Here is a 24,541-nt window from a genome sequence, read left to right as displayed (position 1 = left end):
TATAAATACTCCCACTATGGCTGATTTCAAGTTATCCACTGTTTAAGAAAGGGCTCACAAAGTTCCTGAATGTTTAACAAACACAAAGGTTCTGGCACACCCCTGGGAGCCAATCTAGAAAGATACATGAAATGCATCAAGATAACATAAACAGCAAGCAGGTAAGACAGAAGGAATGAAACAAGGACAGAGGTGTAAAGCGGAGCCGGGACTTAGAAAATATAAAAAGCCACATTATAAAGCCCTACGCACATGTTTCATACTCACTTTTGGCTCTGAGAAGGCTCCAAGCCTGAAAGGAGACACTTACCTGGTTCACAGTGTTCTTAAGATAAAAATAAGTCGCATGCTGAGAAGTGCCAGTTTCCTGTTCTTCAATTTAGGTCACATTTCTCCTCCTGAGGGTCCCCGTAAAGCAAAGACCGTGTCACAGAGCGAATGTCCTCACCAACATCAGCTCGGTGGTCTGACCTTGAGCTGCGATCGTGTGAAAACAATGCTACAGGACACCCACCCAGTCAGGGTCCCAAGGCCAGTGGACCTATTTTCTAGCCTACTCCCTGGCCAGTGGGGCTGTGGATGTGCGCCCCTGCCTTGGAGCCGTCGCCAAGCTTTTGCTAGAGACCAGACTGTGGTAAGTTTCACTTGCTCTCCCAGCCAGCTCTCCCCACCTGAAACCAGTTATTGGCCATAAAACCCAACCCGTGTCTTCTAACTGACGATCAGGGCGCAGGAGAGAATGCCATTCCTTTGGAAAACAGAACTCCTTTCCAGGCCTTGGCTCCTCTACTGAGAAGTGAGTAATTCCTGATGCAATATTCAAAGTGCAAAAGGAAGTGCAAATACTGACCATCTAGGCTCTGATCTACATTGGCACAATGGTTTTAAGAGGACCAAATGAAGAGGAGGAGAATAATGATTGTGCAGTGAACTGAGCATTTCCTCAATTTTATCGGCCTCCTTCCCAGAGGTCCATAAAAAAGAAAAGGTCACCTCCTCATTCCCTGGCATTTGGAATTTGGTGAAAAACTTTTAGTTAAAAAAAAAAAAATTTTTTATCGAAGTATAGCATACATGCAGAAAAGTTCTCAAGTCCTAATGAAAAGAGAACCAGGATGCCAGCGCTAGATCCAGAAGCAGAACATTACCTTCCCCAGCTGTCCCCTCGTGTTCCCCGCCAGGCACTATTTAATAACCACTGACACCGTTGTTTTAGCTGTTTCTTGTTTGTTTGTTGAGACAGAGTCTTGCTCTATCACCTGGGCTAGAGTGCCATGGCGCCAGCCTAGCTCAGAGCAACCTCAAACTCCTGGGCTCAAGTGATCCTCCTGCCTCAGCCTCCAAAGTAGCTGGGACTACAGGCAAGTGATAGATAACATGCCTGGCTAATTTTTTCTATGTTTTAGTAGACACAGTGTCTCGCTCTTACTCAGGCTGGTCTCAAACTCCTGACCTCAAGTGATCCTTCCACCTTGGCCTTCCAGAGCGCTAGGATTATAGGAGTGAGCCACCATACCCGGCCCTGTTTTAGCTATTTTTGAACAGAAATTAAATTAATGCACACACGCAGTAAGTAGTGTTTTGTGTCTGGTTTCTTTCACTCATTATATTTGTGAGATTCATCCATTCGCTTGAAAGTAGGTACAGATGGTTCGTTCTTATTGCTGTACAGTATTCCATTTTTTGAATATCTCAGAGTGTATCCATTTTACTTATGAGAATTTGGGTTGTTTGTAGTTTTTAGCTACTATGAATAAAGCTTTTATGAACATTCTAGCACACATCTTTTGGTGAACATAGCAATCATTCCCTTGGGTGTATATATATACACACACAGGAGGAAATTGCTAGATGATACTGTTTTGCTTTAGTTTATGCTTTACTGCCATAAAGTTTTCCAGAGTCATTGTACCAAAAAAGTAACCTTTTACTCATTTAAATAAGCAAAAATCTTTTAAAGTATAGTGACCCAAGCTTGAGAAGTTGTGACAGATGTAGTACAATAACACATTGACTGCCACACTAGAAAAAAAATTTTTTTCCCCTGGGGCCATAGTGGGTTTTTTTTTTTTTTATGTTTAAATGTTTATTTTTATATCATTGTACATTTACCTTTTTTTTTTATTTCGGCATATTATGGGGGTACAGATTTTAAGGTTTCAATAAATGCCCATTTCCCCCCCTCCATAGTGTTTTATTAAAACAATTTGATTGGCCGGGCATGGTGGCTCACGCCAGTAATCCTAACACTCTAGGAGGCCGAGGCGGGTGGATTGCTCAAGGTCAGGAGTTCAAAACCACCCTGAGCGAGACCACGTCTCTACCAAAAATAGAAAGAAATTAATCGACTAACTAAAAATATATATACAAAAAATGAGCCAGGCATGGTGGCGCATGCCTATAGTCTCAGCTACTCGGGAGGCTGAAGCAGGAGGATTGCTTGAGCCCAGGAAATTGAGGTTGCTGTAAGCTAGGCTGACGCCACGGCACTCACTCTAGCCTGGGCAACAAAGTGAGACTCTGTCTCAAAAAAAACAAAAAACAGGCCAGACGCGGTGGCTCACGCCTGTAACCCTAGCTCTCTGGGAGGCCAAGGCGGGCAGATTGCTCGAGTTCAGGAGTTCGAAACCAGCCTGAGCAAGAGTGAGACCCCGTCTCTACTATAAATGGAAAGAAATTAATTGGTCAGCTAAAAGTATACACAAAAAATGAGCCGGGCATGGTGGTGCATGCCTGTAGTCCCAGCTACTCGGGAGGCTGAGGCAGTAGGATCGCTTGAGCCCAGGAGTTTGAGGTTGCTGTGAGCTAGGCTGACGCCACGGCACTCACTCTAGCCTGGGCAACAAAGTGAGACTCTGTCTGTCTCAAAAAAAAAAAACAAAAAACAAAACAAAAAACAAACAAAAAAACAATTTGATCTTTTCTAATTTGTTTTTATTGTTTTCTGTGTATGAGTTATATGCGACACAATCCATGTTTTTAGAATTAAATTGTCAATATTAATTGTAACAATAAGAACATCAACAAATATTAATAAGATTTTCACGAACCAACTTTAGGGTTTTGCTTCACAAGGCCCCTGGGCTTAAAACTAGCCTGAGTTAAATGTGACTCACATGGCAGTCAATGTGTTAATATACCGCTTGTAACACAGCTCTGTGCAATCTAGTATCACTGTAGGTCATGAAATGGATTTGTGAATTCTAAGCAAAGATTTGAGGCTAATCACAAGTCCAAGAGACAGAAGAATAAATATTCATTCATTAAAACAAACAAGAATAAGCTATTCAGAGTGTGTATGCTAACAAAAGGATTTGTTTCCCTTAGAAGCATTTCTGTTAAAATAAAGAACGAGATGAGAATGCCTTCCATTGCCTCTGCTGTTTAACAATGTATTGCGGATAGTAGCCAATGCCGGTAGACAAGCGAAAGCACTTAGAGACCTGCAGGACTTTAGAAAATTGCAAAAGAAGTAAGCCTATTTCTATTTGCAGATGATATGATAGTATGCCTGGAAAGGCCTAGAAAATCAATACAACTAACTCAAACAACAAATAATTCAGCAAGGTAAAAGAAAGTAAAATTAACCTTTAGAAACAATACACAAATAATAACCAGTTAGAAAATATAATAATAAAGCAAATCCCATTTACATTAGCAATGAAAATGAAATAAAATTTATATAGGAATAAACCTAATGAGAAATGTACAAAATTTAAATGGGAAAAACTTCAAACTCCTGATGACAGAAAAGTAGGTTTGAACAAATGGAAAAACAGCTCTTGTTCTTGAATGGGAAAACTCTACATCATGAAGATGTCAGTTCTCCTTAATTTATAAATTTAACAAATTTTCAATAAAAACACCGACTAGCATTTTTATGGAGCTAGGTAAACTGGCACTAAAATTTATATTATCCATCACAAAAGATCACATATTGTATGATTCTATTTATATGAAATGTCCAAAATGGGCAAATCTATAGAGACAGAAAATAGATTAGTGATTGCTTAAGACTGGGAAGAGCAGAGGGAAGAGAATAGAGATTGATAATGATTACAAGGTTTCTTTTAGAAGGAACAAATGTTCTGAAATTATTGGGTGTGGTGGTATGCACCTGTAGTCCCAGCTACTTGGGAGGCTGAAGTGGGAGGGTAGCTTGAACCCAAGAATTCAAGTCCAGCCTGGGCAACATAGTGAGGCCCCGTCCCTAAAAAAGTAAAAATGAGTCAGGCATGGTGGCTCACACCTGTAATCCTAGCACTCTGGGAGGCTGAAGCAGGTGGATGGTTTGAGCTCAGAAGTTCGAGACCAGCCTGAGCAAGAGCAAGACCCTGTCTCTACTAAAAATAGAAAGAAATTAGCTGGACAACTAAAAATATATACAAAAAATTAGCTGGGCATGGTGGCGCATGCCTGTAGTCCCAGCTACTCGGGAGGCTGAGGCAGGAGGATCGCCTGAGCCCAGGAGTTTGAGGTTGCTGTGAGCTAGGCTGACGCCATGGCACTCTAACCCGGGCAACAGAGTGAGACTCTGTCTCAAAAAAAAAAAAAAAGATAAAATTAGATTCATACTTATACTTTATACATAAATACCTTCTAAAGATATTAGAAAAATAATTTTAAAATTTCAACAAAACTATACATACAGTAGAAGAAAATATAGGTGAATTCCTGCTTAAACTGAGTGTGAAGAAATGCTTTCTGTGATACAAAATTTAGAAGCAATAAAAGAAAATATAGAAAAATGAATATTTATAAAAGTAAAAAATATTTGCATGTCAAAAAACACCATATAGAAGATGGCTATTTAAAAAAACCCACCATAAACAAAGTCAAAAGACAACTGACATGGTAGAGTAGTTTATATAAGACCAAATCTACAAATAACAATTATAAATTGTGGACAAAATCTTTTTTAAAATTACCTAAAAATAAGAATCTAAAGGTACTGGAAGGGGTCCAAGAGCAGGCAGAAACTGGACTGAGGTCAACCTGTGAAAGAAGTGACCCACACTAGTGAGTTTTCTGTTTTCATAGCTTCTTACCTGAGGGCACCCTGTAGGCCCCTCCCAGCACAGCTAGACATCAGATAGAAACCTGCAGTCTTACTGGCTTAGGAACTCTAAGGATGAAGCTCAGGGCTATTGCCACAGTTGAAAAGTGAGAAGATAAAGCATTCGAAGGAGAGGGCCACAGAGGAGGAGCTTCAAATTCAGAATATAAACTCTGTAAATCTCTCAGTGCCCCTGAACTATGCGTGTATGAGACAGACTCCAAGCAGCCTACTTAAAACTAAAAGAATTGGTCAAAATGTCAGCTGTTGCTCATCACAACTAAGACAGATTTCACAATCTGAAATTCAGCCAAGTTAATTGCCTGCTAAAACAGAAATTTACATCTCTCTAGAGCTGCAGTGGACCGGTGGACGGGTACTGGGTACTGGTCAGCTCCGTGGAGGGACCTGGCTGCAGAGCTCTGCCTCCCACCCCCAGTAGATAAATTGTCTTCCATGAAACTTATGAATGAGTGCAGCAGGAGGTGAGTGGCTTATGAGAGAGCAAAGCTTCAGCTGTATTTACAGCCATTCCCCTCCCAACCACTGGTATCACCTGTGTTACCACCTGAGCTTCCCACCCCCCCCCATTCCCCACCCTTACCCACCCATGAAAAAACTGTCTTCCATGAAACTGGTCCCTGGTGCCAAAAAGGTTGGGGACTGCTGCTGCTTTAGAGGAACCACAAAAGAAGCCATAGGCTATCCAATATATTGTCCACAATGTCCATAATATAATAAAAATCACTGGACATACATGAGTCTGTATGTGCACATGCCACACACATAAACAAGAAATGGCACCCCATAGGCAAGAGAAAAAGGCAGTTGATGGAGACTGATCCTAATGTAACCAACACGTTGGATTTAGCAGATGAAAAATTTTAAAGTAAATTTTAAAGTAAAACTATGTTCAGGGCATAGAAGAAAATAAGCTCATAATGCATGAGCAAATAGGAAATCTCTGCTTTTTAGGGAGAAGAGAATGCAAATGGGGAGAAGTGGTAAGCAGTTGACCGTAATAACTGAAAAGACAGCAACATCGCCTACAGTACACACCTTTCCCATTATAAAAAGAAGCCACTGGCAGCTCGGGGTGGCTCACGCCTGTAATCCTAGCACTCTGGGAGGCCGAGGCAGGCAGATCGCTCAAGGTCAGGAGTTCGAAACCAACCTGAGCAAGAGCAAAAGCCCGTCTCTACTAAAAATAGAAAGAAATTTATTGGCCAACTAAAAATATATAGAAAAAATTACCTGGGCATGGTGGCACATGCCTGTAATCCCAGCTACTCGGGAGGCTGAGGCAGAAGGATCGCTTGAGCCCAGGAGTTTGAGGTTGCTGTGAGCTAGGCTGACGCCAAGGCACTCACTCTAGCCCGGGGAACAGAGTGAGACTCTTGTCTACAAAAAAAAAAAAAAAAAACAGAGAGAGGCCATCTCAGGCTGGTTTTCCTTGTTAAGGACAAAGCCACCAAGGTTCCTACTTCTCTCTGAGCCCTGGTGAGATGCAGGCACGTTGGCCTTGCAAGGCAGCGGACAGGCTCTCAGGCCACCAGAGTCAGGGTAAAGAAACGGCACCAATGCACCAAACTGAAATCTCAAATCGGCTGCCAATTGGCTGACGAATCCCATAAAACCACAGACCTGTGGTGGGGAAATATTGTATAGAAATTGCAGGAAGCTTTCTACCGGCCCCCTTCTAAAGGAAGCACAAGACAGATTCTTTCTGGAGGCCTGCCAAAGAGTGAGAGTGTTCTGACAGGACTTACAAGGCCCGTCAAGGGCCCTGTAAGCAAGCAGTCTGGCACTTCTCATCCCAAACAATTATATATCCAGAGTTTTATAGTGGCCCTCCTCATAGCTCGGGGTCAGATGGCGTGAGCAATAATAGTCCCCCACCCGCCTATCTTCCACCCGCAGCACCCCCGCTGTGCAGCTCCCGGGCTCTGTGAGGTTGGCGACCCCATGCTCCCCAGCATCAGGTGGGGCCTGACCAGTCTAGCTCAATCAGGGCACCCCTGGTCCCTTGCCGTGGTGCTTGGTTCAGGGATGAGCTCCTAAGAGACAGTAAGACCAAGCACATAAAGCACAGGGTCTTCATCAGAGACAGCTGGCAGCCCAGCCCCGCCCCACTGAGGAAAGCCAGCCTGGAGACAAAGCCGACACAGAGCAGGAGGAACTGAGGTAGAACCAGAACCCTGATCAAACCACACCTACAGCCCACCGAGCACTTGTATCACAAAACCAGGCGAATCCCCTCTAATGTACAAGCCTGTGCTTTGGATTGGATTTTCAGTAACCTGCAACCAAAAACATCCTAACTAAAATACCACATATCCTCTGAATTAGTAAACAGTAATAGAATAGAAACTACCAACATTTCACATAATAAGTCTTAGAAATCCTGCCTTTGAAAGGTGCTATGCTCAAGAACGACAAAACAACCAACACAGATTGTGTATTTTCACAGGATACCAACACTCCTAATAATTCATGCATTATTTTCTCCTTATACACTGCTTACTTCAGGAATTATTTGAGGTAACTTACAATAAAAGACATATATATTAGGACAATTAAAACAAGAAGTAATTACCCAAGGGAAAAGGTGGATCTATCAAAAACCATCAGTGAGGTATAAATGTTATACAGGAACATACAATTGAGCTCAGAGCATCCTGTCAGCCAAAGCAAAAATTATTACAGGTTGAATATTCCCACTCTGAAAATTCGAAATCCAAAATGCTCCAAAATCCAAAACTTTTTGAGCACCAATATGATGCTCAAAGGAAATGCTCACTGGAGTGTTTGAGATTTTGCGTTTTCAGATTAGGGATGCTAAAACTGGTAAATATAATACAAATATTCCAAGATCTGAAAAAAAATTGAAATCCAAAACACATCTGATCCCAAGCATTTTAGATAAGGTACACTCAACTCAACCCGTATCTCACTATCAGAAAAAAATAAAAGAAAAACATCCATGTTTGCCAGGAGATCTGATGCCTTTTCCTAGCAGTAAGCAAGCTCCAGAGTGGCTGGAGTCAACCTGGAAAGTTTAGTCCCCTGAATGCTGACAGTAGCTGAACCACTTCGGCTTATCTGTATTTAGAGCCTCACCAAAAGTGTCAACATTAATCTAAGTGCTGGTGGTGTTAGAATGTTATCAGATTCTGGCAGAGAAATGTTTACATCAGCACTTGCGAGAAAGTACAGCAGGTTGTAGTGAATTTTTCAAGGAAGTACAATGTGATATCAGTCACAGCAGGAAGGCACAGTGGGGGCTTCATCTCAGCAGCCCCTCCGCCTGGGGGACAGACAGGGCAGGAAGGCGGAGAAGGCAGAGGGGTGAAAAAGAAGAAGGGAGACCACATTGCGGAGTGCTCAGAGGGACAGCTAAGCCGCAGGACCCTGACGGATGTGGGGATGTGGCCGGAGGAGAAAGTGTGCTCCATCAGTGTGTGTTGGCACAGGGCTCCACATTTCCCTAAAGAAATAAGGAAACACGAAGAAGTTGTGCCCATCTTAAAAGAGAAAGATACGCACACAGTTTAAACTAGGAGAACATCGTTGGGTAAGCACAGCTAATTTTTACTGGTCACAACACTCCCCAAGGTAAGCACTATTATTACCTCCAATGCACTGACAAGGAAAGTAATGTTTGGTTATTTGCCCAAGATCTCACAGCTAACGAGCAATGGAGCTAGGGGGTCTGATTCAAGGTGGTCTGGCTCCAAAGCCAGCAGCTCACCTCTGGTGACCATGTCCATCCCTTCCACCTTCTCTGATTGGTGCTGCAGCTGTGGGGGACAGTTCCATGTTGGCTGTGACAGCATCTCCCACCCCCAGCTTGCACTGTGCCTTCCCACATTCCCATGCTATCCCACCCTACTGCAGCCCGGAAGCGCACGGCAGTGAAGAGCCCCAGGTAGACTCCAACCAATGAGCAATGCGGGCCAGTGGAGAGATGCTCCAGCCTCCCCGCCTTCTGCAGAGTTCTGAGAGGCCTTGGGTAAGCTTCCTCCAGGTCCTGGCAGAATCGAGCCCTGCTACCCACAGAGGTAACCTTCACTCCTCTGTCTCACTCTTCCCTCCTCCCAAAAACACTGGCTGCAACAGAGCCCTTGTCTCAGGCTTTGCTAGAAAGGAAACCTAAACCAAGAAAAGGCATCAGCATTAGAGGACATTAGAAAGGACAGCTTGTCAAATTCTTAGCAGGTTCACGCTTTTATTGTTAAAGCCATTTGCCACTGTCCTGCTCTGCAGAGAGAAGTTGCAGAGATTAAGAGCTTTGCAGGGAAATACTGGCTCAGTGCTCAGCCAAAGGCAAAATATTTCAATGAACAAATATGTCTGACTGAGCTATACATTTTCTGAAAGATGACTTGTCCATTTCAACGTGAGTCATGACAAGAATCACCAGACCCTGGAGTTGTTGGACAATGTATGGTGTTCTCAGATAACTGCATTTCAAAGCACTCTTTCTCTTGGGCAGTTGCATCAGGCTGATGAAATGGGTCTGTGTCGTGTTGCTTGCCAGTTGCCTCATAAGTGGAGCACATGCCCTTGATGGTAAGCAGAAGAAAAAAAAAAGGGACACATTGATTCTTACTGCATATTCTAATGCTACAGGTACCCACACAAAGAAGAAAATAGAAAAATAGAACCTTTGACGCCTGGGGAAAAAACTAATCTTTTCCAGACTCTCCAAGGTGTTACATTTTTTACTAGCTCTTTGCAAAGCATAAGTCAATGCATGGCTGAGAAAGAGACTTTCATGATTGCATTATATTTATGCAACTGTAGCTAATGGTTATTACAGAACCAGGGGTCTGCCTGAAGACAGCCAATGACTCTACTGCTACAGATGTGGGACTCCTTGAGAGGAAAGAGTCCAAGGATAGTGTTATCCTTGTTCTATCCATTACTCTTACCTCAATGATTCAACTTATGGTCCAAGACATTATCCAGAAAATAAAATTCTATAAGATAATTTCATATCATGACACATTTCATGGGAAAAGTTTTCCAGCGAGCAAAGGCTAGTGCCCTCAGATGCAAGAGGGCCAGCTGCCCCACCGGTGCTGGTGTTTCTGAGCTGCTCAGAGTGTCCAGACCAGGGACCCATATTTTTGAGGGAAAGGCACTGGCCAGTTGGTGCTGATGTCTCTGAGCTTGGACAAGAGCCCAGTGAGGAGCCGGGCGTGGTGGCTCACGCCTGTAATCCTAGCACACTGGGAGGCAGGAGCAGGAGGATTGCTCAAGGTCAGGAGTTCGAAACCAGCCTGAGCAAGAGCGAGACCCCATCTCTACTAAAAATAGAAAGAAATTAAGTGGCCAACTAATATATATATATAATTAGCGGGGCATGGTGGTGCATGCCTATAGTCCCAGCTACTTACTCAGAGACTGAGGCAGGAAGATCGCCTGAGCCCAGGAGTTTGAGGTTGTTGTGAGCTAGGCTGCCGCTATGGCAACTCTAGCCGGGGGACAACAGAGTGAGACTCTGTCTCAAAAAAAAAAAAAAAAAAAGAGGGCAGTGAGTCTGGGACTCAGACTTCTGCAGAGGAGGCTCTGGTGGCTGGTGTTGGTGTCTCTCAGAGTAGCAGGATGAGACTGGCTCTGCAAGTGTCGAAGAAACCACAAACAGGGTCCAACAGGATTCAACTGCCTCCATGGGAGGAACTCTCCCTGCCAGGGTGAAGAACCATTATTGGGCTGAATCTCACGGGAACCTCAGGGGAGGGGAGGCTATAGCAAGTCCCCTCTCCCTCCCACAGCCTTGCAGTTTCCATCTGTCGCCCCCTATTGACAAAGCCTTACTGGTAAAGCAGAAATGAGGTTTGCAAAGTTGCAGCCCCAGCGTCACGGAGCAGAGGGTTTGCAGCTGAGAGTCAACAGCTTAGTAACTGGCACAGCACTCGACAGGACTTTCAGTCTCAGAATACTAAAAATCTAATTTTCGAATATTGCCTGTGCTCTGAATTCAATGGAAAAGTAAAATATCAAGGAAGCCAAGGAGGAACTGTAGTCCTGTATTATGTTGGCAAAAGTGCACTCAGTGAGCAAGGCTGGCATGAGATAAAAGCTGGAAGCGGTGAGGGATGCAGCTCCTGGGTATTGTGGAAACGTCAATATCAGCAAGGCAGGAGAGCAGGCTGAGGAACCGCATTGCATTAGACATGCAGAAATAGACAATGTTGGGGACGCCACTGGAAAATCAAAGGATGCAGATAATGGCAGAGAAAAAGGAAAAGGGGGAGTTTTCTGGCATTTAAGAAAGTGTTGTGCGTTGTGGAAAAAGGTTGCTTCTGCTTGTAATTCATTAATTCACTGTAAAGAAAAAGCAGCCCCATTAAACTGCCTTCAGGTCAGCTGCCCCACACTGTCCTTTGCACGTCTGTAAGAAGGAGGCGAACAAGAAATTAGGCCAACGCTCAGGCCCTTCTGGAACCGTATGTACTCCCTCCCAGGGCATTAGCCATCTGGTCTTGGGCTCACTCCCCATCCTTCAACCCCCTCAAAAAAAAACCAGTCCCTGCAGTTCAGTGAGGTCAAAACAGGCAGAAAGTTTTTGGAAAGATTTCTGTTCGAAGATACAGGACATGAGGAGCTAGAGGGCTGATATTTATTAATCCAGAAAACTTGTGTGCAAAGACCCTAGCTGACAGCTAAGCAAAGAAAATCGGCAAATCCTAGAGAAAGGGTCTCTGTGAGATTTGCACTCACTGCCAATGCCTGAGAAGATGAGGAGTTTTTGAAAACCTAAAGCTGGAAATCACAGCCGTTCGATGGAAGGAGAGGCCCTTCCCCTCAGCTTCTCTCAGCCACCTTTCTAGAAGGTTCTCGGCTACATCAATCTGCCCGTGCCTTGCCCTCAGTCCAAAGGGAGCATCAGGCATGGGTGCCTGGTGTGGGTACCACACAGGGCCCTCTCCTATCAATTGATGATAAAGAAGACATTGAGGTTTAGGATCCTAAAACATGGCGAAATTATGGAGTAAATGTACAAGAACGCCCTGAGGGTAAATGCATTATGCACCTTCTGAAAAATCCCCACAGCTCTGAATGCCTATGATTATAGTTCTGAACTCTCTCTGTTGTTTGTTTTTGTTGCATTTAACTTTGGCCACACGCTTCTGTGCAGGGTGGATGTTTTTCAAGTTCAAAGTGAAAACTATGCCTTTTATCTTTCTTATAATGTTTTTTGCTAATCTTTACCTGGCATTCCTTCGCTTCTGGCAACAGACACTTCTATCCCCTCTTCCTTTACAGTTCCATTGTCACTCAACTGACTAAGTAAATCTCAATGCTTTGCAGGCACTTTAATTAGCTTTTGGGGAAAAAGGTAATTAGAATGTGGTAATAGTCTTTCAGGAAGTCAGATACCTCTAGGATATCTTTCTTCCTCTTAGGCTATAGGCAAAGTGCTAAGGAACCTGAAGGGCTCAGGAGACTGGTGAAGCCCCCCTAAACTGTATGCAGGCCTTTTGTGGGGGGGGGTGCTTTGTGAGAGAAAATGTTGGCAGCTGTCCCCAGATTCTCAGAGAATTCTTGACCTCATAAAGGTTGAGAGTGCTGAACCTGTCTAAAATCTGTTGTATGAATGAATAGAAGAAAATGAATAAATTAATGAATGTTATTCTGGCTGGCTTTGCTTGTCCATTCAATTTCTTTATTTTTTTATATTTTTTTGTATTTTATTTTTCTGTTTTCATGATTTTCCTACATTGAACATACATTACATGTGCAAAAATTTATTAAAATTAATATATTTGTATTGGGCTAAAGATTTTGCAAATTACTTTACATACAATATCTCATTTAAAACTCCATGAAGTTGACATTATTTCCCCACTTGGAAGATGAAGACACTTAGATTTAGAGGGATCTAATTCAAGGCTGCAATATTCCATTCAATTTCTTTTTTTTTTTTTTTTTTGAGACAGAGTCTGGCTTTGTTGCCCAGGCTAGAGTGAGTGCCGTGGCGTCAGCCTAGCTCACAGCAACCTCAAACTCTTGGGCTCAAGCAATCCTGCTGCCTCAGCCTCCCGAGTAGCTGGGACTACAGGTATGTGCCACCATGCCCGGCTAATTCTTTCTATATATATTAGTTGGCCAATTAATTTCTTTCTGTTTATAGTAGAGACGGGGGTCTCGCTCTTGTTCAGGCTGGTTTCGAACTCCTGACCTCAAGCAATCCGCCCGCCTCGGCCTCCCAGAGTGCTAGGATTACAGGCGTGAGCCACCGTGCCCGGCCTCCATTTAATTTCTGATCGCTAACCTCTCACCCCTTCAACCTGCATGCCCCACCCCCGCCACACACATATATATTTTAATCATTAATACTTGGCATGACTTTTCTGAGCTCTGCCTTTGGGGTTAGGCCAGTTCCTTTCCAACTGTAGACAAGTCAAATGTTGGTCTGCTGACCCCATATTCCCAGGGACTAATATTAGGGGGAACAATGGTCCTCACCTAACATCATCCCCTCACACTTGTGCAAAGAGGCCTCTCAAGCTGTGGGTGAGTGGGAAGGAGTCCTCAGAGAAGGACAGAGTCCCCAAGATCAAGTCAGAGTGGGGGTGGGGCAAAAGAGCAGAGAGAGGCCTTAGGGTCACTATCTACTCAGAGGAATATGGGGAGAGGAAAAGGGGTTCCAGCCTACTGAGCAGCTCTCCTCTGTGCTTGGGCTGAGCTCACTTGAAGCAACCCCTAAAGCCAGTTCTAATCACACACACACACACACACACACACACACACACACACACACACACACACACACACATCCCTTACCCACTACCTCTGAGGCCTGCCAGCTCTTGCAGACACTTGTATTCACTCAGTCAGCAAAAGCTCTGGAGGCCTGACTATCTGCCAGGCGCTACCCTAAGCACGGAGGAATCAAAGTTTAGCAAGCTCATGGGCTGAGATGGCAGCAAACAAACACATCCTGCAAGTGCTACCACCAAAGCAGGCCCAGGGGCCTGGCAATGCACAGCTCTAGGGCACAGTCTGCGAGAGGCTGTGGGAATCGCCACTACTTGTCCACTTACCACGGGAACACAGCCCCTGGAGTTGCACCGCCCAAAGGCCCTGGACATACCCAGGGACATATCCCTGCCCGGGGACACAGCTGGGCAGAGGAGGTGCTTGCTAATGGTGGGCAGCCCTATCCCACTGCGTTGGTAGCAGCTGCCCAGAGGACAGGACCCTACAAACACCTTGTCTACCATAAACACGGTGCCTGCACTGCGTGCTCCATTTCTCTGTGTTCTACTCTACCCTTGAGAGGTGCCCTTGTAAAGACCACCGCATTTCAACTGATTAGACACATGAGCAAAAGGTATGAATTACCAACTTGCATGCCTCGGGAAAGATGTCCAGCACCACTAACTGTAAGAACAATGCAAATTAAAACAATATCAACAGATGCGTAAACATTTTAAAAACCACTAGCACCGGCCAGGCTTGTGTGGCTCACGCCTGTAATCCTAGCACTCTGGGAGGCCAAGGCAGGAGGATCGCTCAAGGTCAGAAGTTCAAAACCAGCCTGAGCAAGAGCAAGACCCCATCTCTACTAAAAATAGAAGGAAATTAATTTAATTGGCCAACTAAAAATATATAGAAAAAATTAGCCGGGCATGGTGGCACATGCCTGTAGTCCCAGCTACTCGGGAGGCTGAGGCAGCAGGATTGCTTGAGCCCAGGAGTTTGAGGTTCTTGTGAGGTAGGCTGACACTGTGGCACTCTAGCCCTGGGCAACAAAGTGAGACTCTGTCTTAAAAAAAAAAAAAAAAAAAAAAAACAACCATTAGCACCTAGCACTGATGATATGAGGAAATGCATTGCTGGTGGGGGCATGAATCTTTACCATCTTTCAGAAAACAATCTGATAACATCCATTAAAATTAGAAATATGCATCATCTTTAACCCAGGAGTCCTAGTTTGGTGAATTTCTCCTATAGGAATAAAAGCACCAGCATTGTTTATAATGGAAAAGGACAATAAAACTGGAAATGCCCTAAATATACCACAATAGAAGAATGGCTGACTAAATTGATATCTGTGTCAAGGAATGTTATGCAGCCATGAAAAAGAGTGAGTTATGTTTATACATATTTATCTGGAAATATACCAGTAGTGTGTTATTTAGAGGGAGGGAATAAGAGAAAATTATAGAGGTATACAGAAAGAAGCAGCTTATTTTTGAACAAATATACGCAAGGAAAAAAAGTCCACGTACATTTCCACACACACATTTGAACAGAGAGAAAAAGATGAAGAAAGTTATTAATACAAATTGAACTGTTCAGACTGCACCTCAAAGGGTACAATTAGAGGCAGAGTAGTTATTGCATTTTTCCTAATACATGTCTGCTTTATTATACTTGCTACAATGGGCGTGCTTTGTTTTTCTGTAATTAAAAAAATGTACTGAAATGTTTAGCTTCAGACACAGAATTTTTGGAAAAGATCATTGTTATGGGATTGGTCACTCATGCAATGGGATACAATGGAGCAGTTAAAAAGAATGAAATGGAGCTATGTTTGCTCCACAGGGAACACATGGAGATATGTACAAAAATATGCAGTAACAAAACCTGCATAGGAACACCATTTGTGTTAAAATAGAAACAAAACACACACAAGTGTGTTTATTAATGCACAGAAAAATGCTGGAAGGAGGATCAAAGACCCTTAGCACCTGCTGCCTACCTCTTGCAAGTGCGATGGGAGGGAGACTTCATACCCTCTTGTCCTGTCTGACCTTTATAAGAGTGGATTAGTTTATAAATAAGTAAAAGTTAGTTGTTTTAGGAAAAGCCATTGTTTTTATTGCCTTATATTTACAGACTGCACTAAGATGTGAGTGTAATCTCCAACCAGTGGTTATAACCCATATGAGCCTCAAGCACGCAAAATTAATCATCAATTTCTACATGTGGTACTACCTGCCCCTTAGGAGTTATTATATAAAAAGAATAGTCACAACCAACTCAGGGTGTGTCCAACTTAAAAAATGATAATGATATCTACATCTCTATAGTGTTTTATAGTCTAGGAAGGGTAAAAATTTCTCTGCAAGGAATTTGTATGGAAGTAATATGTTATAGAAGCAGTCATTTTGAGGGTACATCATCATAAGCAGAGTGGCCCACTATAAACATGTACAAAAATCAAATAAATGCATTAATACCCTGTAACATCCCTGCCCATAGCTATTAGATAAGCGATTATGAGAGAAATTGCTTTACAAAAATTGTAAATGCCCCTGTGTGGAAGATCACACGTTCTTTGGGTTAAGGCACAGCTTCAGATGAGTTGCAAGTGTATCTTCCAAGTCACCCAGACATCACTGGTTTTTCTCTCAAGCTGCCCTTGCCCCAGGAGAACAGCCTAAGTGTCCCCCCAATGCTGGGTGCTCATCCCACCCTCCCAAAACCCCGCTCACCCCAGACAGAGCAAAAACAGATTCCTACAATATGGACAGACTTATGGCTACCTTTAATATATTTCCAGATAATTTCCCTCTCCATTCATGATGTTGAAAAAAAGTTTTGTGGTATTTTTAAAGAAGTTTATCAATGTAGTAACATCATTAGAAATTAACTCTTCACTATAATATCTAGAAGGATAGTATAGGAAGGAATTTTCAACTTTATGATGGACATCTATGGGAAAATATCACTTGATGCATAGCTAACTTTTCAAGAAATGTTGATTCCACAAGGAGGCACAGGGTTGCTTTTGTCAGTTAAAACAAAATGGTAACATAATGGCTATGTCTAGTGGGCGCAGGCTATGTGTTTTACAGGCACTCTCTCATTTAATCTTCACAGTAACCCTCTGAAAGGGGACCATTTGCCTCAGTTTACAGATGAGAAAATTTAAGCAAAGTTCTATAAAAAGCTGTTCAAGTTCACGTAGCCGGGAAGAGCGATAGCCATGGCTTGATCTATTTCTTCCAGAGCTCAAGGGCAAATCCGCCCCATCACACCATCTTTCCTCCCTGCCTCATGCCTGCTCACAACACTGGAAGAGAACATTAGTTGCCATGTGTGGTGTCCCCAAGGAAGCCTGCCCCTCCCATAGCCTCTGTTATTGGCCAAACCCTGACAGAGCCATGTCCCTCCCCTGCCAGAGATGACAGACAATTCAGAGCACAGCAAGGACCTTTGCAGCAGCCCGGCTGGATGATAAGCTGACTCAGCCCAACTTCCTGTCTGAGAGCAGGAGCAGGTGTACCTGGCAGAAGCCGGAAGCCAGGAGTTCACAATGTGCACAGAGAGGGCACTGGGGGCAGTCTGAGGTCATGCAGGCACAGAAACCACGAGGCAGCAAAAGCTTTGGAGAAGAGGAAGAAGGGCTTTGACAGAACACAGGAGCACTGCCCATGTGGGTGGCCCAGTCTCATTAAGGCCAAAGCATGAGAGTAATGATGTCCCCATTTCTGGGACCCTGTTCCTGAGGTTCCAGAGATGCTTTTCCTGTCCCAAAGTGCCACCAGGTGACTGGTGACTGTAGCCTACTGCTACTTCTCCTCCCCACCGAAGACAGCCATCCCCTGCCTCTCCAGTAACAGACTTCTAACGTGTCCAGTGCAGCAACGGACCTCACTTCTTGACCATTCCGGCATTTGGAGTCAGGCAGCCAGTTAGTTGTGTATCAGCACAATTCAGCAATGATTTACTATTTCTGACAATTCCTGCAAGTTGGCAGGGCTCAGCCAGGTGGTTCTTGTATTCCACATGATGTCAACTGGAGTTCAACTGTGGCTGGTACCCCTAAGGAAGCTTCAGGCACATAACAGATATCTCAGCTGGGGTGGCTGGAATTGCTGGGGGTTGGTAGGTCTCTCTCATGGTTGTTCATTATTCAGCAGTCTAGTCTAATCTTCTTTACACGGCAGATGGATCCCAAGAGGGTGAAAACAAAAGTAGCAGGTCTTAGTAAGACCTTCCACTGCATTCTATTGGTAAAGCAAGTCACAGGGCCAGCCCTAACTAAAAGAGAAGAGCAGACTACACCCCTTGATAGGAAAATTGAATCAAGCCTACAGGAGTTACTAATAGCCATCTTTGCAAGCAAAATGTAATTAGAGTACTCTATACATCATATAATATCATTGGAAATTAACTTTTCAGTAGGAAGGAATTCTCAATTTTGTGACAGACATATATGGGAAAATATCATTTGATTGATAGCTAACTTTTTAAGAGACATTGATTCCTCAAAGGAATCAATGGATCAGAACCCTTTTCCAGTCAGCTCTGGCAGGCAGAGGGACATGGGTTTTACCAATAACAGGGGGTGTGGGAGGGGCCCTAGACTCCCCTGGGGGCACCATGCATGGCAACTAATGTTCTCTTCCAGTTTTGTGAGCAGGCATGGGTCAGGGAAGGAAAGATAGTGTAATGGAGTGGATTTGCCCCTGAGCTCTGGGAGAAGTAGATGGAGTCCTGGCTATTTCTCTTTCTGGCCATGTGACTTTGAGCAGGTTTTATAGAACTTAGCCTCAGTTTTCTCATCTGTAAAATAAGGTGAATAGGGCCGGGCGCTGTGGCTTACGCCTGTAATCCTAGCTCTTGGGAGGCCGAGGCGGGCGGATTGCTCAAGGTCAGGAGTTCAAAACCAGCCTGAGCAAGAGCGAGACCCCGTCTCTACTATAAATAGAAAGAAATTAATTGGCCAACTGATATATATATAAAAAATTAGCCGGGCATAGTGGCGCATGCCTGTAGTCCCAGCTACTCGGGAGGCTGAGGCAGAAGGATCACTGGAGCCCAGGAGTTTGAGGTTGCTATGAGCTAGGCTGACGCCATGGCACTCACTCTAGCCTGGACAACAAAGCGAGACTCTGTCTCAAAAAAAAAAAAAAAAAAAAAATAAGGTGAATAGTCCCACTTCAGAAGGTGAGAGAATACAAAATATAACTAGAATACTACTATTGCTACCACAAAATTTAAGTGGGAGTTGTTAGATCTTATTCAGCTACCTTTCCCTTTCCTATTTGTTCCTGACTAGAATGTGGGTGTGATGACTGGAACTTCAGCAGTCATCTTACAACCATGCAGCAACCTGAAAGATAGGAACTGCATAGTAAAAACAGCAGAAAAGAAAGAGAGAGAGAGAGAGCTCCTGATGAGATAGAGGAGCTGCCAAACCAGCCAAGGTCTTGCTTACTTCTAGAATGTTTCCACATTAGAAAACATATAGAGTTCTATCTTACACAATGAATATTTGGTTTTTCCATTATACAAAACACAATGGGTACAGACTATTGGTGAACAAACAATAGAAGGAATTACTTAGCCCATGATGCAACATTCCTGTCCCATTGGGTTTTTTTTGTTTGTTTTTTTTTTTTGTTGTTGTTTTTTGAGACAGAGTCTAACTCTGTTGCCCCAGCTAGAGTGCTGTGGTGTCAGCCTAGCTCACAGCAACCTCAAACTTCTGGGCTCAAGCAATCCTCCTGCCTCAGCCTCCCGAGTAGCTGGAACTACAGGCATGCACCACCATGCCCAGCTAATTTTTTCTATATATTTTTAGTTGGCCAATTAATTTGTTTCTATTTTTAGTAGAGACGAGGTCTAGCTCTTGCTCAGGCTGGTTTCGAACTCCTGACCTTGAGTAATCCTCCCACCTCAGCCTCCCAGGGTGCTAGGATTACTGTGAGCCACTATGCCTGGCCCAATTTTTAAAAAAATAACTAATAGCACATATTCTGATAAATTACTAAGTTTGATTATAGCTATATAAAATATATTAGAGCAAGCTTCAAGCTAAAGGTTTAGTGACAAGTACCTTTCCCCTGAAGTACCAGGAATCAGTTCCTGGCGGCTTAACGAGAAACTGTTAAGAAGCTCTGTAATACATCTACATAAACATTGCTTGAGAAAACACTTCTAATGCCTTTCAGCCAAAACCGAGCTTGAGTACTTGTCCTGAACTCCTCACTGTTTAGGAAGAAACAGCATACAAAGTTCAGATGAGGTCATATCATATCCACCCTCCCACCCTGTTCCTCATTCAGCCAACACTCCCTCTGAGCTTCTATTGCCATGTCTGATTCATGGAAGGATAGCTTGCCTTTTCCTCCCCCTTCCAAATGTTTAAAAACACCAAGCTTAATAGGCAAGTTTTAAAACACAAGAATAGGATGTTTTTTTCACAGGTGTGCAAAGGAGGACCCTAGAACTGGTAAACTGAGAAGCGGGAAGCAGAGTCAGGTATCTCAGGGCTGACCAAGGCACTCAGATGTGAGTCTGCAATGACAGCCCCTCAGCCCTCAGGTACAAGAACAGGGGAGAGAGCAGCATCCCAGAATAATACGTTGCGCTTGAAAAGTAGCTGAACTGGGCTATGCTATTATTAACATTTTACTCATTTTCATGTACGGTTTGGTAAATGTTTTATTTGACTTTTGCATATACTTCAAATTATTGGAATATTTTATATCCCCATCTATTTTAAACTAGTAATTGGCTTTCTAAAACAAACGGACACCTTCTTGAAATATATGTAAATATAATTAGAGTACTACTACTGCTACACAAATATTATGGAGACTTAGAGTAAATAATTTACTGTACTGTTTTGCAATGCTTTAGCCCTAAAGCCCAATTATTCACACGAAATGCTTTTCTAGAGACTCCTCTTTGAAAGGAGTGCAGGAAAACACAGCACATTGCATTTTATCTCCTAATCCAATGACACGTTTGCATCTTATTTGATCATCTGCCAAAACTTGTTGCCTACACGCTGCACACGTTTCTATTCCTGCCATGACAACGTCAAAACGCCAGTGATACCCAGGGGATTCTTAAGCAATGACCCCCTCTGGCCCCGGCGATGTGCCCACGGTCACCCCCCTTGCCCCCACGGATGTCAGCCAAGACCGCGCTCCCGCCACGAACCCGCGCCCGCCGCTCGGCTGGGGGACGCATCCGGCTCCGCTCCCAAGCGGTTTCCTTTTTTGACTTCCCGTATCTTTGCTTCTTGTCCTTCTGTTCTCCGCTTTCCATTCCCGGCGACTTTCTCTCACAACACCCCTAAAGTGGTGGCCGTTTCCTCCCGTCGGCAGCTCACTACTTACCTACCCACGCAGTTACTCAAAACTCAGGGGCACGCGCAGACCCGGGCTCTACCGCTGGCCACGAAACAGAGAGTTCACCCAGGGTCCTCCCCAAGCGAATTAACAATGCTCCCAGCTCTAATAAAATAACCGAAATAACCCCTCTCCCGCCCCCTCCTCAGCACGCCGTCTCGTTCTCAACGACTCACGTCTGCGGCTAAGACCGCGGACCCACTCGGGGGAAGACGGTCCTTTCGGCGGTCGCCCGGCCGCAGCCCGTGGGGACACGGCGGTGCCCAGGCCCGGCCCGCGCGCGCTCGGCCCCCGCTTCCACCCACTGCGCTCACCGACCGCTCGCGCCGCAAGCCGACCCCAGCCGAGACCCGAAGTTGCCGGACACGGACCCCCCTCCCCCGCCCCGGATCCGCCGCGAACCGGGGCGCGGGCCGGCCGGGTCCCCGCGGACTCGGGCGTCCGCTCACGGGGGCCGCGCCGGGACGGGGCGCGGGCTCACCTGGTCCCGCCCGCGCCGCTCGGCCGCTCGGAGCAGGCTCTGCGCCGCCGCGGGCCCGGGGCCCGGGCGGGGGTCGGCGGGGAGTCCCCGCCAACTTACCCCGGGCGCCTCGAAAGAGGAGGCTGCCGGGAACGTGGCTATTCTTCTGTTTCTCCGGGCCTTTGCGTTCCCAGTGACCCCGTCAGGCCAGAGTCGCCCGAACCCGGAGCACGGAGCCGCCGCGCTCTCCCCCGGCGTCGCTTCGCTCGGGGAATTAGCGGCGGGGCCCGCGGTCCGTGGGAAACGCAAAACTAGTTTTTCCCCCTGCTGGCGGCGCCGGGGAACTGCATGCGGCGGAGCAAACCCGCAAGTTGGTGTCGTCCCTGTCCATCTCAGAGAGTTTTAAAACCTCCCGTTTTATTCATTTTATTTTAAGTGCCACACTAAGAACGGGAATCCCATTTTTAGACTTCAGATTAATGAGAATAAGAAAAGTTAAGACATCCCACTCAACCATTTTGTAAATTCTTTTTCTTTTTAATCATGGAAAATCGCAAAGATAAAAGCAGGTAAAAGAGTATATAACGAGGTTCCAGCTTTTGGCGATGTGGACTAATCTTACTGTAGATGACAATATAAAATCGGAGCAAAATATATTCTAGAAAAATATCTGAAGGCTTTGAAAGAGCGACCAAATGAAATGAAGGGGAGACCACCCTTGAAAGACGAATGGAAGCTGCTGGGATTTGTGCCTTTAAGGTGGCTTTTTACCTGGGGCAACCCCAACGCCGTAGAGCACCGTGGCCCGACTGGCTTGAAGGGGAGAGAAAACAGAGTTTGAGGCTCTAGAATTGGAAAGTAGAGGTGGTAATTCTGGAAGGAAGGAGTCTGTGGAGAAGGTGAACCTCAGAATATGTGTCATATTAGTGTTCTATTGCTGCCATGACAAATTACCACAAACTTAGCGACTTAAAACAATACAAATTTATTATCTCTCAGTTCCAGAGGTCAGAAGTCCTATAAGGGTCTTACTGGCCCAAATCAGGGTGTGGACAGGGATGGGCTGTGTTTCTTTCTAGAGGATTAAGTAGAGGAAAATCTGTTTCCTGCTCAATGACTGACAGAAATTCAGTTCTTTGCAGTGGGAGGCCTGACTTTGCTGTTTTCTTGCTGGCTGTAAGGTGAAGATTCTTCCAGCTTCTGGAGACCACTGCTGCATTCCTTGCCTTGAAGCCTCCTTCCTTCATCTTCGAAGCCAGCGCCTGTGAGTCAAGTCCCTCTCACACTTCAAATCTGTCCTCTTTCTCCCGTTCATCTCTCTATTCCAGCCTGCAAAGGTTCTCCTCTTTTAAATACTCATGTGATTACATTGGGCCCATCCAAATTATCCAGGATAGGATAATCGCCCCCATTTTAAGGTCAGTAACCTTAATAACATCTGCAAAATCCCTTTTGCCATGTAAAGTAACATACTCACATATTCCAAGGATTAGGACATGGACATCTTCAGGTGGCCATTAAGAATGGCTACCAGAGCCAGGCGCAGTGGCTCACGCCTGTAATCCTAGCACTCTGGGAGGCCAAGGCGGGAAGATCGCTTGAGGTCAGGAGTTTGAGACCAGCCTGAGCAAGAGTGAGTCCCTGTCTCTATTAAAAATAGAAAAATTAGCCTGGTGTCATGGTGCATGCCTGTAGTCCCAGCTACTGGGGAAGGTGAGGCAGAAGGATCACTTGAGCCCAGGAGTTTGAGGTTGCGGTGAGCTAGGACGATGCCATGGTACTCTAACCAAGGTGACAGCATGAGACTCTGTCTCAAAAAAAAAAAAAAAAATAGCTACCAGAGGCTGCCCTCTGACCCCTCAAAGAAGTTATAGCCTAATATCAATAATTATATTAATTTTTTAAATTTATTGTCAAGAAGCAGTTTCACTGTGTTACCCAGTCTGGTCCCAAACTCCTGGCTTCAAGGTATCCTCCCACCTCAACCTTCCAAAGTGCTAGGATCACAGGAGTAAGCCACCATGCCTGGCCAATGTAAATTTCTTATAAATAAGACAACAATGAAGTTTGCCACATTGATAGATTCTTCCTTTCACTTTGCCTTTACAACCTTTTTTTTTTTTTTTGAGATAGAGTCTCGCTTTGTTGCCCAGGCTGGAGTGAGTGCCATGGTGTCAGCCTACCTCACAGCAACCTCAAACTCCTGGGCTCAAGCAATCCTTCTGCCTCATCCTGTCGAGTAGCTGGGACTACAGGCATGCACCACCATGCCCAGCTAATTTTTTTCTATAGATATTAGTTGGCCAATTAATTTCTTTCTATTTATAGTAGAGACAGGGTCTCGCTCTTGCTCAGGCTGGTTTCGAACTCCTGACCTTGAGCAATGCGCCCACCTTGGGCTCCCAGAGTGCTAGGATTATAGGTGTGAGCCACCACACCCAGCCTGCCTTTACAACTTGACTACTTGTTTGGTGCAAGGGGCCTAGCTTTTGGCCTATCTCTGGTTTCAACATGCTTCCCTCACTAAGCTTAATCATTTAAAGCAAGAGATGGGGGACTCCTCCTTTTACTTGAACACTTAGAGGCTATCGTAGGGTTCTTAACTGGCCTCATTTCAATATTGTATATTAGGGAATAGAAAGGCTTGAGGAGAAAGAGACAAAGGAACAGTCAAAACACACACATGTTTGTTGATTAAGCTTGCCTCTATATTGGCCTGGTTCATGGTGCCCCAAAACAATTACAATGGTAATATCAAAGATCACTAATCACAAATCACCATAACAGATATAATAACAATGAAAAATTTGAAATATTGCAAGAATTAGCAAAATGTGACCAGAGACACAAAGTGAGCACACGCTGTTAGAAAAATGGTGCCAATAAACTTGCCCAGTGCAGGATGGCCACAAA

General features: G+C 44.7%; 1 long non-coding RNA gene across 1 annotated transcript in view; it reads right to left on the bottom strand.

Annotated features, from left to right (window-relative positions):
- LOC105858776 (uncharacterized) overlaps nucleotides 1-21,904 on the bottom strand; it is a 39,557-nt gene extending 17,653 nt beyond the window's left edge. The window contains exon 1 of the long non-coding RNA XR_012912786.1: nucleotides 21,749-21,904. This is a non-coding gene — a long non-coding RNA (uncharacterized LOC105858776). The remainder of the gene's footprint in view (nucleotides 1-21,748) is intronic.
- Nucleotides 21,905-24,541: the final 2,637 nt, after the last annotated feature.

This window comes from Microcebus murinus, chromosome 17 (assembly GCF_040939455.1).
Source record: "Microcebus murinus isolate Inina chromosome 17, M.murinus_Inina_mat1.0, whole genome shotgun sequence".
Classification (NCBI taxonomy): Eukaryota; Metazoa; Chordata; class Mammalia; order Primates; family Cheirogaleidae; genus Microcebus; species Microcebus murinus.
Note: the sequence above shows the minus strand (reverse complement) of the source record. Positions and strands in the feature narration are given on the sequence as shown.